Source organism: Nicotiana tabacum, chromosome 22, assembly GCF_000715075.1.
Source record: "Nicotiana tabacum cultivar K326 chromosome 22, ASM71507v2, whole genome shotgun sequence".
NCBI classification, from domain to species: domain Eukaryota; kingdom Viridiplantae; phylum Streptophyta; class Magnoliopsida; order Solanales; family Solanaceae; genus Nicotiana; species Nicotiana tabacum.
In genome coordinates, this window is record NC_134101.1 from 41,738,216 (window position 1) to 41,753,256 (window position 15,041).

A 15,041-nucleotide genomic window follows, 5' to 3' on the forward strand; every position below is an offset into this window, starting at 1 on the left:
AACAAGTTTTTTCAAAATAGTATAAATACCAATTCGTAATTAATACCAGATTCAAGGAACCAATAATGAATTGCCACGGTAATTATTCTCTTTCTAGTGTTATTTTTATCTTCTATTTTTCTTTTTTCTTTTTCTTAATTTTTTTAATTACTAAATACAATATTTATCTTCTCCTCCAAGGTTATGCCCTTTCCCCTACGTCCTTTCCGGCCAGGCGATTTTCCTTTTTTTTTTTTTCTTTTCTTTGCTCCTCTTTTATTTTCGGTAGTTGGTGAAATTTCAAATCTCCGGTAAGTGATTGATATTCAAATCATCTTTGAACTTGTTCTCCAATGTTTTCACGATCCGGAATTCTCAACCTCGAGGTCGTGATGGCGCCTAACATCCACTTGCTAGGCAAGCCAACATCAATACCCAATTAATCATTTTAAAATCAATTTGAAAGCAATTTAATAAGGAATAAACTGTAGAGTTTTAAAAGCAGGTATAATAACTCCAAACGCTGACTAATCAAACCACGGAATCTGGTGTCACAAGTACATGAGCATTCTAACAGTGCTACAACTTAAGTCTGAATGAAAGTACAATTGTTTGAAACAAAAATAAACAGTAGAACTAGATAGGGGGGAATTCAAGGTTGCAGACGTCGTGCAACTATATCTCAAGTCTCCATAGTCAGCTAATCCGAGCAAGCCTCCACTAACCGCTACTGGGACCAATTCCAAAATCTGCACAAGAAGTATAGAAGTGTAGCATGAGTACAACTGACCTCATGTACTTTGTAAGTGTCGAGCCTAACCTCGACGAGGTAGTGACGAGGCTATAACAAGGCACTCACTAAAACTTGTACGAGTATAATAAAATAACAACAGAGGGCCCTAGAATAACAATAAAGGTCAATTTCCCCAATACAACTTGGACACGGAAAAATGACAGCTCAAAAGAGTCAAATATGTCTTCTCCGTTGTGGCGCGCAACCCGATCCAAAAATATATAAACAAATAATGTCTTCTTCATTGCGGCACACAACTCGACCAAAAAATGTATAGATAACAATTCTTCTCCATTGTGGTGCGCAACCCGATATAAAATATACATATACAATTACCGTTGCAGTGTGCAACCCGATCCCAAACAATAATAACAACATCTGTTGTGGCGCGCAATCCAGTCCCACACAATAGTAATATAATTAAACATCTACAACCAACTACGGCATAATCCAAATGAAATGCAACAAAAAACTTACACAATTAAAGTCATAAAGAGGATAAAAAGTAGTTATCTAATAGCACACAAGGTCAACTAGCAAGTAATGATAGTTAATGTGATGACCTGATAGGTCATTTTGAGATTTAGCCTTTATTTCCGTATTTTGAGATCTCGATTAGCCCCATTTAGTGTTTCTCGATTTGCATGCGCACTCTGTGTCTTATTTCGGAAAGTTATGTGAAGAATTGAAGAAAATATGAATTTTTGTCTTAAAATGATTTGAGTTGACTACGATCCACATTTTATATAAATGGACTCGGATCGGTATTTTGCCGATCCCGGAGGGTCCGTATCGTAATTTGGGACTTGGGCGTATGCCTTAAATTCGGAAGTCCCTAACTTGTTTTGACCTATTTTGCCGAAAACTAGCACTTTTGAAAGTTGAAAAATTATTATGTTTGACCGTAAGTTGACTTTTTAGCTAACGGTTCGTATTTTGATGTTGAAACTTGGAATAGGTCTGTATCTCTATTTCAAACTTTTTTGCAAAATTTGGTTCAATTCAAAATTGATTTGACATGATTCGGACGCATAAATGTGATTCTAGTGTTCTTGAGTTTCACTTTGAAATTTCATTCGTTTTGAGGATTGATTCATAGATTTGGATATTATTTTGGGGATTAGACTGCACGATTAAGTTCGTATGATGTTATTACACTTGTGTGCATATTTGGTTTGGAGCCCGAGAGGCTTGGTTGAGTTTCAGACTTGTTTCGGATGAGTTTTACTTGTGTGAAGACTGCTGGTGCAAAACCAGTTCTAGTGCTCTGTTGCAAATCTCGCAATTGCAAGGTCTGGCTCGCAATTGCGAGCCTTGCTTTTGCAAAGAATTGTTTGCATTTGCGAACATGAGTTGGGTGTCACGACCCGAAATTTCTACCGCCGGGACTGTGATGGCGCCTAACATTTCACTTGCTGGGCAAGCCAACGTTAGAGAATTCATCAAGCCAATTCTTATACATTTCAATAAATAACAACAACTAAACTATAACGAGTTAAAATAAGTGCAGAAATTTATAACAACCTCAATATATACATTACTACCCGGATCTGGAGTCGCATTTCACGAACTTTTAGGATTTTACTACAAGTAAAAGTCTGAAAGAAATACAACTGTTTGAATAAAAGAAACAGTAAAAGAAAACCGAAAAGATAGACGGGGACTTCAAGGTCTGCGAACGCCAACAGATCTACCTTGAGTCTCCGATGAAACAGCCCGAGCTGCTACGTCTCTCGATCAGTTGGGACCAATACTAAAATCTGCACAGGAAGTGCAGAGTGCAATATTAGTACAACCGACCCCATGTACTGGTAAATGTCGAGCCTAACCTCGACGAAGTAGTGACGAGGCTATGACAAGGCACCCACATAATAAACCTGTGCAGATAACAGTATATGTACAAGAAAATAACAGTTCAGCGAAATATGTACTATTGGGAGGGGAAACATGCTAAAGGGCACATGATATAGGAGATACAACGGAAATGATAACCAGAACAGTCTACATGCTTTTAACTAGTGAAAAACAACTAAACACAATGAAGAAAATTGCACGACATCACCTTTCGTGCTTTTACTCTCACCCTCACAATACAAATCAATAGATACGGCACGGCATCACTCTTCGTGTGTTAACTATCACAATATGGCACGACATCATCCTTTGTGCATTAACACTCACAATATGGCACAACATAACCATTCGTACATTAACACTCACAATATGGCACGGCATCACCCTTCGTGCATTAACACTCACAATATGGCACGGCATCACCCTTTGTGCATTAAACTCTGCCTTACCATAATGCAATGAACAAATAACAACCGGGAGATAGAATAACAAGTATAAAACTTAATTCAACATTTGGTTCCACAATATCAACCTAAACTTCGAAATCAATACTCAATTATCACCAGAAGGTCCATAAACATGATAAGAATGATCAATTTAACAATACTAGTCTAAACATGGATAACATGAACAAAGGAAGCTATAATTGCAAGAACCCAAGCCCCACCCGCATGCTTTAACCCGACTACAACGCATAAGTACTCGTCACCTCACATATACGTTGTTTCCCAATATTTAAACATGTAGCAAATAGACAAACAAGTCAAGGTTAGACACAACACTTACCTCGCTCTAAAGGCCACTTAATGCTCAATTACCGCTTTTCCTCTAGAATTCACCTCCAAACCACTCGTATCTATCCACAAATGACTCAATAATATCAAATATTGCTAAAAAAATCAATTACAATGCATAAATTTAGATTCCCCAAACTTTCCCCCAAATAGTCAAAAATTGACTCCGGGCCCGCTTGGTCAAAATCCAAGGTCCGGACCAAATTCCATTTACCCCCGAGCCCAATTATATAATTTATTTCGAAATCCAACCTCAATTCGAGGTCTAAATTCCAATTAGGCAAAAATCCCTAATTCTACCCAAACCCCCAATTTCCCCCATGAAAATCCTAGATTTTAGGTTGAAAACTCATGAAATGTAATGGGTAATTGAAAGAGAGTAGGTTAGAATCACTTACCAACAAATTGGGAAAGAAAATATTTTAGGAAAATCGCCTCTAGGTCTTCTAGTTTTGGTATTTTTGAAAGAATGGCAAAATCCCGTAATTGGGACTATTTTAAGTCACTGGCATCAGGTGTTCATCGCGTTTGCGTGAAACCAGACGCGTTCGCGAAGAGCATGGCCCAACAAGCTTACGCGATCGCGAGTAACTCCATGAGTTCACGAATGTCTAGCCCGCCTCACCTCCGCATTCGCGAGACTGGTCTCGCGTTCACGTAGAGTTACCTCAACTCCCCTGCCCCGGCTATCTAACGCTACGCGTTCGCATGTGGCTGGTCGCGTTCGTATAGAGCAGGCCCCCCAATGCTCCACGTTCACAACCAAGCTTTCGCGTTAGCGTACAACAAAACCTCCCCCAACCCATTTTACCCTTCGTGATCGTGAAGAAGGAAACACCAGTAATCAGCAGGAGTGAAAACCAGCAACTTTCTAAGTTCAAATCATCTCGTAGCCTATCCGAAACTCACCCGAGCCCTCGGGGCTCTAAACCAAAAGTGCACACAAGTCCAAAAATATCATACAAACTTGCCCGGGTGATCAAATCACCAAAATAACATCTAGAACTACGAATCAGACACCAAATCAAATGAAATTTTTAAGAAAACTTTAATACTTCTATTTTCATAACCAAACATCTGAATCACGTCAAATCAACTCCTTTTCTCACCAAATTTGACAGACAAGTCATAAATATTATAGTGGACCTATACCAGGATTCGAAACCAAAATAAGAACCCGGTATCAACAAAACCAAACATCAGTAAAAACTTTCAAACTTTTAAATTTTTATAAAAATTCCATATCTCGAGCTAGGGATCTCGGAATTCGATTCCGGGCATACGCCCAGGTCCCAAAATACGATACTTACCTACCGGGACCGTCAAAGCACGAATCCGGGTCCGTTTACACAAAATGTTGACCAAAGTCAACTCAAATTATTTTCAAAGCAACATTTCATATTTTTCACAGTTTTTAACATAAAAGCTTTTCGAAAACACGTCTGGACCACGCACGCGACTCGAGGAGGGTAAACATAAGATTTTTAAGGCTTTGGATCACAGAATTAGGTTTTAAAATATAAGATGACCTATCGGGTCATCACATTCTCCACCTTTAAAATAATCGTTCGTCCTCGAACGGACATAGAAAAGTACCTGGACTGGTGAAAAGATGTGGATATCTACTCCGCATATCTGACTCGGACTCCCAAGTAGCTGCCTCAATGGGCTGACCTCTCCACTGCACTCGAACTGAAGGATAACTCTTAGAACTCACCTGTCGAACCTGCCGGGCTAGAATAGCCACTGGCTCCTCCTCGTAAGTCAAATCCTTGTCCAACTCGACAGAGCTGAAATCTAACACATGGGACGGATTGCCGTGATACTTCCGGAGCATGGACACATGGAATACCGGATGAAAAACTGCTAAACTAGGCAACAATGCGAGCCTGTAAGCCACTTCGCCCACTCTCTCAAGAATCTCAAAGGGCCCGATATACCTAGGGCTCAACTTGCCCTTCTTTCTGAATCTCATTACACCCTTCATGGGTGATACCCGAAGCAACACTCTCTCTCCGACCATGAACGCAACATCACGAACTCTACGGTTGGCATAACTCTTCTGCCTGGACTGAGCTGTGCGAAGTCGATCCTGAATAATCTTGACCTTATCCAAGGCATCCTGTACTAGATCTGTACCCCACAATCGAGCCTCCTCTGGCTCGAACCACCCAACTGGTGACCGGCATCGCCTACCGTATAATGCCTCATAGGGAGCCATTTGAATGCCCGATCGGTAGTTGTTGTTGCAGGCGAACTCTGCAAGGGGCAGGAACTGATCCCACGATCCTCCGAAGTCTATAACATATGCGCGGAGCATATCCTCCAAGATCTAAATAGTGTGCTTAGACTGCCCATCCGTATGAGGATGAAACGTTGTGCTTAACTCAATCCGCGTGCCCAACTCATGTTGTACTGCTCTCCAAAAGTGTGAGGTGAACTGCGTACCTCGATCAGAAATGACAGACACGGGCACACCGTGGAGACGGACAATCTCGCGGATGTTAATCTCTGCCAACCGCTCCAAAGAATAGGTAACTGCTACAGGAATGAAATGCGCTGACTTAGTCAGCCTGTCCACAATGACCCAAACTGCGTCAAACTTCCTCTGAGTCCGTGGGAGTCCAACAACGAAATCCATAGTGATACGCTCCCACTTCCACTCAGGAATCTCTATCTGCTGAAGCAAACCACCAGGTCTCTGATGCTCATACTTTACTTGCTGACAATTTAGACACCGAGCTACATAAGCAACTATGTCCTTCTTCATCCTCCTCCACCAATAATGCTGCCGCAAGTCCTGATACATCTTGGCTCCACCCGGATGAATAGAATACAGGGAACTGTGAGCCTCCTCAAGAATCAACTCACGAAGTCCATCTATATTAGGCACACAAACACAACCCTGCATCCTCAAAACTCCGTCATCTCTGACAGTAACTTTCTTGGCACCACCATGCCGCACTGTGTCCCTAAGGACTAACAAATGAGGGTCGTCATACTGCCGATCTTTGATAAGCTCAAACAAAGAAGACCGAGTGACTGTACAAGCTAGAACACGGCTGGGCTCTGAAATATTCAGCCTTACAAACTGGTTGTGATTGGCATTGTGAGAACAAAATCGCACGACCGAGAAGAATAAAAGTGAAATTGTTCCTAAACTTCATAGCCTCTGGGAGATAAGTACAGACGTCTCTGTACCGATCCCCCAGACTCTACTAAGATCGCTCGTGAATTGTGAGACCTAGGCAACTAGTGCTCTGATACCAACATGTCACGACTCGGAATTCCCACCGTCGGGACCGTGATGGCGCCTAACATTTCACTTGCTAGGCAAGCCAACGTTAGAGAATTCATCAAGCCAATTCTTATACATTTCAATAAATAACAATAACTAAACTATAACGAGTTAAAATAAGTATGAAAATTTATAACAACCACAATATATACACTACTACCCGTATGTGGAGTCACAATTCACGAACTTCTAGGATTTTACTACAAGTAAAAGTCTAAAAGAAATACAACTGTTTGAATGAAAGAAACAGTAAAAGAAAACTGAAAAGCTAGACGGGGACTTCAAGGTCTACGAACGCCAACAAATCTACCTTGAGTCTCCAATGAACCAGTCCGAGTTTCTACACCTCTTGATCAGCTAGGACCAATACCAAAATCTGCACAGGAAGTGTAGAGTGCAGTATCAGTACAATCGACCCCATGTACTGGTAAGTGTCGAGCCTAACCTCGATGAAGTAGTAACGAGGCTATGACAAGACACATACATAATAAACGTGTGCAGATAGCAGTATATGTACAAGAAAACAACAGTAATAGCTAAATATGTACTATTGGGAGGGGGAACATGCTAAGGGGCACATGATATAGGAGATACAGCGGAAATGATAACCAGAACAGTCTACATGCTTTTAACCAGTGAAAAACAACTAAACACAATGAAGAAAATTGCATGACATCACCCTTCGTGCCTTTACTCTCAGCCTCACAATATAAATCAATAGATACGGCACGGCATCACCCTTCGTGTGTTAACTATCACAATATGGCACGGCATCACCCTTCGTGCATTAACACTCACAATATCGCACGACATCACCCTTCGTGCATTAACACTCACAATATGACACGACATCACCCTTCGTGCATTAACACTCACAATACGGCACGACATCACCCTTCGTGCATTAACACTCTCCCTTACCATAATGCAATGAACAAATAACAATAGGGATATAGAATAACAAGTACAAACTTTACTTCAACATTTGGTTCCATAATATCAACCTCAACTTCAAAATCAATACTCAATTTTCACCAGAAGGTCCATAAACATGATAAGAACGATCAATTTAACAATACTAGTCTAAACATGGATAACATGAACAAAAGAATCTATAATTGCAAGAAACCAAGCCCCGCCCGCATGCTTTAACCCGACTACAACGCATAAGTACTCGTCACCTCACATATACGGTGTTCCCCAACATTTAAACATGTAGCAAATAGACAAACAAGTCATATTCCCTCAAGTCAAAGTTAGACACAACACTTACCTCACTCCAAAGGCCACTCAATGCTCAATTACTGCTTTTTCTCTAGAATTCACCTCCAACCACTCGTATCAATCCACAAACGACTCAATAATATCAAATATTGCTAATGAAATCAATTACAATGCATAAATTTAGATTTCCCAAACTTTCTACCAAAAAGTCAAAAATCGACCACAGACCCGCTTGGTCAAAACCTGAGGTCCAGACCAAAATCCATTCACCCATTCACCCTCGAGCCCAATTATATAATTTATTTCGAAATCCGACCTCAATTTGAGGTCTAAATTCCAATTATGCAAAAATCCTTAATTCTACCCAAATCCCCAATTTCAACAATGCAAATCCTAGATTTTTGGTTAAAAACTCATGAAATGTAATGGGTAATTGAAAGAAAGTAGGTTAGAATCACTTACCAACAAATTGGGGAAGAAAACTTTTTAGGAAAATCGCCTCTAGGTCTTCTAGTTTTGAATTTTTTGAAAGAATGGAAAAATCCCGTAATTGGAACTGTTTTAAGTCACTCGCGTCAGGTGTTCATCGCGTTCGCATGAAACCTGACGCGTTCGCGAAGAGCATGGACCAACAGGCTTACGCAATCACGAGTAACTCCACACGTTCGCGAAGGTCTATCCCGCCTCACCTCCGCATTCGTGAGACTGGGCTCGCGTTCACGTAGAGTTACCTCAACTCCCCTACCCCGGCTATCTAACGCTATGCATTCGTGTGTGGCTGGTCGCGTTCGCGTAGAGCATGCCCCCCAATGCTCCGTGTTCACGACCAAGCTTTCGCATTCACGTACAAGAAAACCTCCCTCAACCCGTTTTACCCTTCGTGATCGTGGGAGTATATTCGCGATCGCGAAAAAGGAAACACTAGAAACAAGCAGGAGTGAAAACCAACAACTTTCTAAGTTCAAATCATCCCGTAGCCTATTCGAAACTCACCTGAGCCTTCTGGGCTCTAAACCAAATGTGCACACAAGTCTAAAACCATCATACGAACTTGCTCGCACGATCAAATCACCAAAATAACACCTAAAACTACGAATCAGACACCAAATCAAATGAAATTTTCAAGAAAACTTTGAAACTTCCACTTTCACAACCGAACGTCCGAATCACGTCAAATCAACTCCGTTTCTCACCAAATTCGACAGAAAGGTCATAAATATTATAGTGGACCTGTACTGGGATCCGGAACCAAAATACAGACTCGGTATCAACAAAACCAAATATCAGTAAATTCTTAAAATCATTAAACTTTCAAACTTTTAAATTTTTATAAAAATTCCATATCTCAAGTTAGGGACCTCGGAATTCGATTTCGGGCATACGCCCAGGTCCCAAAATATGATACATACCCACCAGGACCGTCGAAACACAGATCCGAGTCATTTTACTCTAAACGTTGATCAAAGTCAACTCAAATGGTTTTCAAAGCAACATTTCATATTTTTCACAGTTTTTAACATAAAAGCTTTCTAGATACACGCCCGGACCGCGCACGCAACTTGAGGAGGCTAAAAATAAGATTTTTAAGGCTTTGGATCATAGAATTAGGTTTTAAAATATAAGATGACCTATCGGGTCATCACATTGGGCTAGGTGAAACTCGCATTTGCGAATATTTGTTCGCTTTTGCGAACTGTGGACTTTCCCTTTTACGAAGGAAGTGGTCGCATTTGCGATCACTGACTACTGGAGTCTGCTTCGCATTTGTGAAGCTCCAGATCGTATTTGCAATAGTGGTTTCTTCGCAATTGAGATCTTTTTGTTGCATTTGCGACATCTGCTCTTTTGTGACAGGGTTCACATTTGGGACCCTTCTCTCGCATTTGCGTTATTCGTAATTGTGAACAAGACATCACAATTGCGACATGTACAGCTGGGTAAAAGAGAAAAAAATGGGACTTAGCTCATTTCTCACCATTTCTCAACCCTAAACACTCTAGAGGTGATTTTCCAAGAAACCTTTCTTCCCAAATCCATTGGTAAGTGACTTAAATCCATTTTTTTTCAATTACTCATTACATTTCATGAGGTTTCAACAACAAATTTATGATTTTCATGGTAGAATTAGGGATTTGGGTAGAATTGGGGAGATTTGTAAAATTGAGATTTAGACCTCAAATTGAGGTCGGATTTCGAAACAAATCATATAACCGGGCTCAGGGGTGAATGGGTAATCGATTTTTGGTACGAATCTCGGATGTTGACCAAGTGAGTCCGGGGTTGAATTGGGTTGCATTTTTCAAATATGATCAAAATTCAACCTCTTTCATTTGTGGGTTATTTCTAAAGCTTATTTTGAATCATTTGGTCAAATATTTACTACATTTAGTTGGTTTGGAGGCTGTTCAAAAGGCAAGGCCGTGGTTAATTGATTGCTTGGGTTGTGGAGTGAGGTAAGTTTTGGGTCTAACCTTGATTTGAGAAATTAAGAACCCTTGAACTACATGTTATATGAATTTCGTAGGAAACGGCGTATATGTGAGGTGACGAGTGTATATGCGCCGTTACGTTACTTTCTTCCATGTTTTTGTTACTTCATAGTATACCTTGTTTCATGCCTTAATTTCTACATGCTTATTTGACGTCCACGCCATAATTGTTACTTGTCATTTAGTTATCTTTGTATTAAACTATCCATCCCTTCCATGATTCTATGCTTATTTTCTATTTGTCTCGACTTGCCTTACTTGCATATTTAAATTGTCATATGTCTTATTTGTCTTATAGTTTTGTAGAAATTGTTGCCTTCTATAACGTAGTTTCAGTTGTATGAGTTGTTAATTGGTAGATATCGATGAGTTGGTAAAGTTGAGACATTCGAGTTGTTAGAGATTCTTTGATTATTATGTGATTCTTTATTGCTTCGTACATTTACTCTCTCGATGTAGAAATTTATGTAATGTTTGATTGTTGAATTGCTATTGTTGATTGAAATTGTTTGGGGAGCGGGTTGCACGCCGCAAAGGAAATTGAAAGGTAATGAATTGAAATAGTGGAATAAGGACGGATTATAATATTGACAGATGATATAGTGGGATCAAGTTGCGTGCCACAATGTATTATATAAGTTGTATTTGTTTGTGACTGCTGGATTTGCCTCAGTTTGAGATGAGTTTATAAGACTTGTTATTCTGGGCTCTCTAGTAGTTGGATTTTGAGTTTGTTGTTATGAGTTAATTGCTTTATTTCCATCCCTGTCTTTTATGTTATTATTATTACTGTGTACAAGTTATTGTAAGTGACCCGCCTTAGCCTCGTCACTACTTCGTCGAGGTTAGGCTCAGCACTTACAATGTATATGGGGTCGATTGTACTAATGCTACACTCTGCACTTCTTGTGCAGATACTGGAGTTGGTTCACGGCCCTAAATCCCACCACATGTGTCGTGATGGCACTTAGTCTGCAAGACTAAGTAAGTCGATCATAATAACAATTCAAGCCATTTTTATTTTTTTTGTACAAGTGTCAAAAACCAGCAGCGGAAATATTCAAACAACTTCCCAAGACTAGTAATACTGAGTCAGGAAATCTAACTGAATACATACAATGATCTCAAGGATCGAATATACAATATTGTTCGAATAAGAGTTGACAGTACAATAAAATAGAAAGACTCTAAGGGACTGCGGCGACCAAGCAGCTCTACCTTGGATCCTTGCGATCAACACACTAATTCTGTCCGAGTCTAATATCTCCAATACCTGGCTCTGCACAAAATGTGCAGAAGTGTAGTATGAGTACACCACAGTCGGTACCGAGTAAGTATCAAAACTAACCTCGGTGGAGTAGTGACGAGGTACAGTCAAGACACTCACTAGTCTAATAACTTGTGCAACATAGCATACAAAAATAATAGAAAACAAGTAGCAGTGATAGCAACAATAATCAACTAGTGATATAAACAGTAAGGCAACAAGAACACTATAAATATTGCTCAAACAAATAATGAAGACAAGTACAACCGATTAATCAAGTCCTTCAAAATATACATCTTTTATTTATAAGTTTTTCAAATAAAAATCTTTAGAATGTAATCCTTTCAATTAAATATATCTCGAATATACTTCCTCCAAATAAATATCTTACGAATATAAATCTTTCAAATAAATATCTTCCAATGTAATTCTTTCAAATAAATATCTTTCGAATATAATTCTTTCAAATAAAATCTTTCGAATATAATTCTTTCAAATAAATATCTTTGGAATATAATTTTTTTAAATAAAACCTTTCGAATATAATTCTTTCAAATAAATATCTTTGGAATATAATTCTTTAAAATAAAATCTTTCGAATATAATTTCTTTCAAGTAAAATCCTTCGAATATAATTCCTTTCAAGCAAAATCTTTCGAATATAATTTCCTTCAAGTCAAAGTCACTGTATGACACCTCACTTCATAATCATAAAAATTACGGGTCTCAGCCCACTTTCATATTTTCATGGCACCTTGTGCCCATATTTATTTCAAAACCGCATGGATAACTCACGTGTCAATAATAAAATTATCATATTTCTCCGACACCTCGTGCTCACATTTCTTTCATAACCGCACGGACAATTCACAAGGCATAAGACATATTAATATAATGAAACGATTTAGAAGTGAACAATGAGAAATCACAGAAAGACAACAACACAGCAAATAGAGGTAAACAACAGGGGCACTCCCGAGGTACCGTCTCGTAGTCCCAAAAATAAATACATAATAGGAGGATCTCCCGTGGTACTGCCTCGTAGTCCCAAAAGTAAATATGCAACAGGGGATCTCCCGAGGTACCGCCTCGTAGTCCCAAAAATAAATATGCAACAGGGGGATCTCCCGAGGTACCGCCTTGTAGTCCCAAAAGTAAATATGCAACAGGAGATCTCCCGAGGTACCGCCTCGTAGTCTCAAAAGTAAATATGCAACAGGGGGATGGGAAAATAACTCAGCAAGAACAACCTCTTTTTAAGTGCAAATTTCTGATAAATATATTAATGTCTTAATTTAAACTTATTTAATTAATTATTTGCAGATGAAAAAATTCATAATGTGATTAATTCTAAGAAATATCAAATCAACAACCACCCGGAATTCACACAATAAACCAAGTGGCAATCACATCAAATTATCAAATAAAATACAAACTCGACAAACAAGAAATGAGGCATGACAAATCAAGGACCTACTAAGTTCCAACAATTTTCCCATTTAATACATAAGGGTGTCTACGAATTTCAACCGATATCATTTTCACATATAAACCAAGTACGTACTCGTCACCGCGCGTACATGGTATTCAATCAGACAATTTTCACATAAGACTCAATGCCTAAGGGGTAATTTTCTCCACTCAAGGTTAGGCAAGATACTTACCTTTTTGAAGTTAGGCCGATATTTCAAAATAGCCTTCTTGCTTGAATTGACCTCCAGACAACTCAAATCTATCCAAATTAATTGTATAACTTCATTAAAATTCATCAAAAATAATTTCGGATAATAAAATATCGACTTAAAATTTATATTAGAAAGTCAACCAAAAGTCAACGCAGGGCCCGCCTCTCGGAACCCGACAAAATTTTTATGAAATTTGAATACCTATTCCGATACGAGTTCAACCATACCAATTTTATCGAATTCCAATAACAAATCGTCCTCCAAATCTTGAATTTCCGTTTTTTTTCTTTTTGAAAAGATTTATAAAAATCCCAATTTCCTCCATTCAAACTTGAATTAAACGATGAATATAACCATGAATTTATGAAATATAATCACTTTCGGATGTAGAAAGAACACTTACCCAAGTTGAAGTCATGAAGAAATCCTCAAAATTGCCCAAGAACCGAGCTCCAAAAATTCCAAATCGAAAAATGGTGAAATGACCATTTTTGGTCCTTAATGTTTCCGCCCAGTTCCGATTCTGCGGAACAAATTGTCGCATTTGCGGATCGCTTCTGCGAGCAAAATCACGTTTCTACGAAGTCCACTGGCCAGTTGAAGCCTCACATATGCGGAGGCATTTTCGCTTCTGCGATGCCAAATGTGCATCTGCGATGCTTTCCGCTTCTGCGCCTTCTCTGCCCGCTTTTGTGATCACGCAGGTGCGGGAATTGCTTCGCACCTGTGACCTCTGCCCAGAGCACTCCCATCCGCTTCTTCTAAGAGCTTCATACTTCTGCAATGTCGCTTCTGGGACCAAGACATCACAGAAGCGATTTCACCAACTGCTGCCCATTTATCCAACAACTTTCTTCAAGTCCAAATTGATCCGTTAGCCATCCGGAATACACCCGAGGCCCTCGGGACCTTAATTAAATATACCAACACGTCCTAAAATATAATACAAACTTAGTCGAGGTCTCAAACCACATCAAACAACACCGAAATTATGAATCGCGCCTCGATTCGAATTATGAGTTTTCAAATCTTCCAACTTTTATAATTTGCGCCGAAACGTATCAAATCAATCCGGAATGACTTCAAATTTTGCACATGAGTCATAAATGACATAATGGAGCTTTTCCAATTTCCAGAATCGATATCCGAACTCGTTATCAACAAATCGACTTACGGTCAATTTTATGAATATTTCCAAAATTCCAACTTTTCCATTTTTTGCCAAATGCACCGAATTTCCCTACAGACTTTCAAATCCAATTATGGACATACGCTTAAGTCCAAAATCACCATACAAAACTATTGGAATCATCAAAACTCTATTTTGGAGTCGTTTTCCCAAAAGTCAAACTCCGGTCAACTCTTTTCATTTAAGCTTCAAAAATGAGAATTGTTCTTTCAATTTAATTCTGAATCTTCCGAAAACCAAAATCGACCACACACGCGGGTCATAATACATATTAAAAAGTTGGTCAGAACCTTAAGTCACTGAATGGGACGTTAATTCTCAAAATGACAAGTCGGGTCGTTACATTGGTCCCAGCAGCGCTGAGTGAGATTTGCTCGGATCTAGTTATCAGTGGAGACTTGAGGTATAGTTGCACAGTGTATGCAGCCCTAAAGCCCCCTTCTATATCATCTTAGATATTTATTTTTAT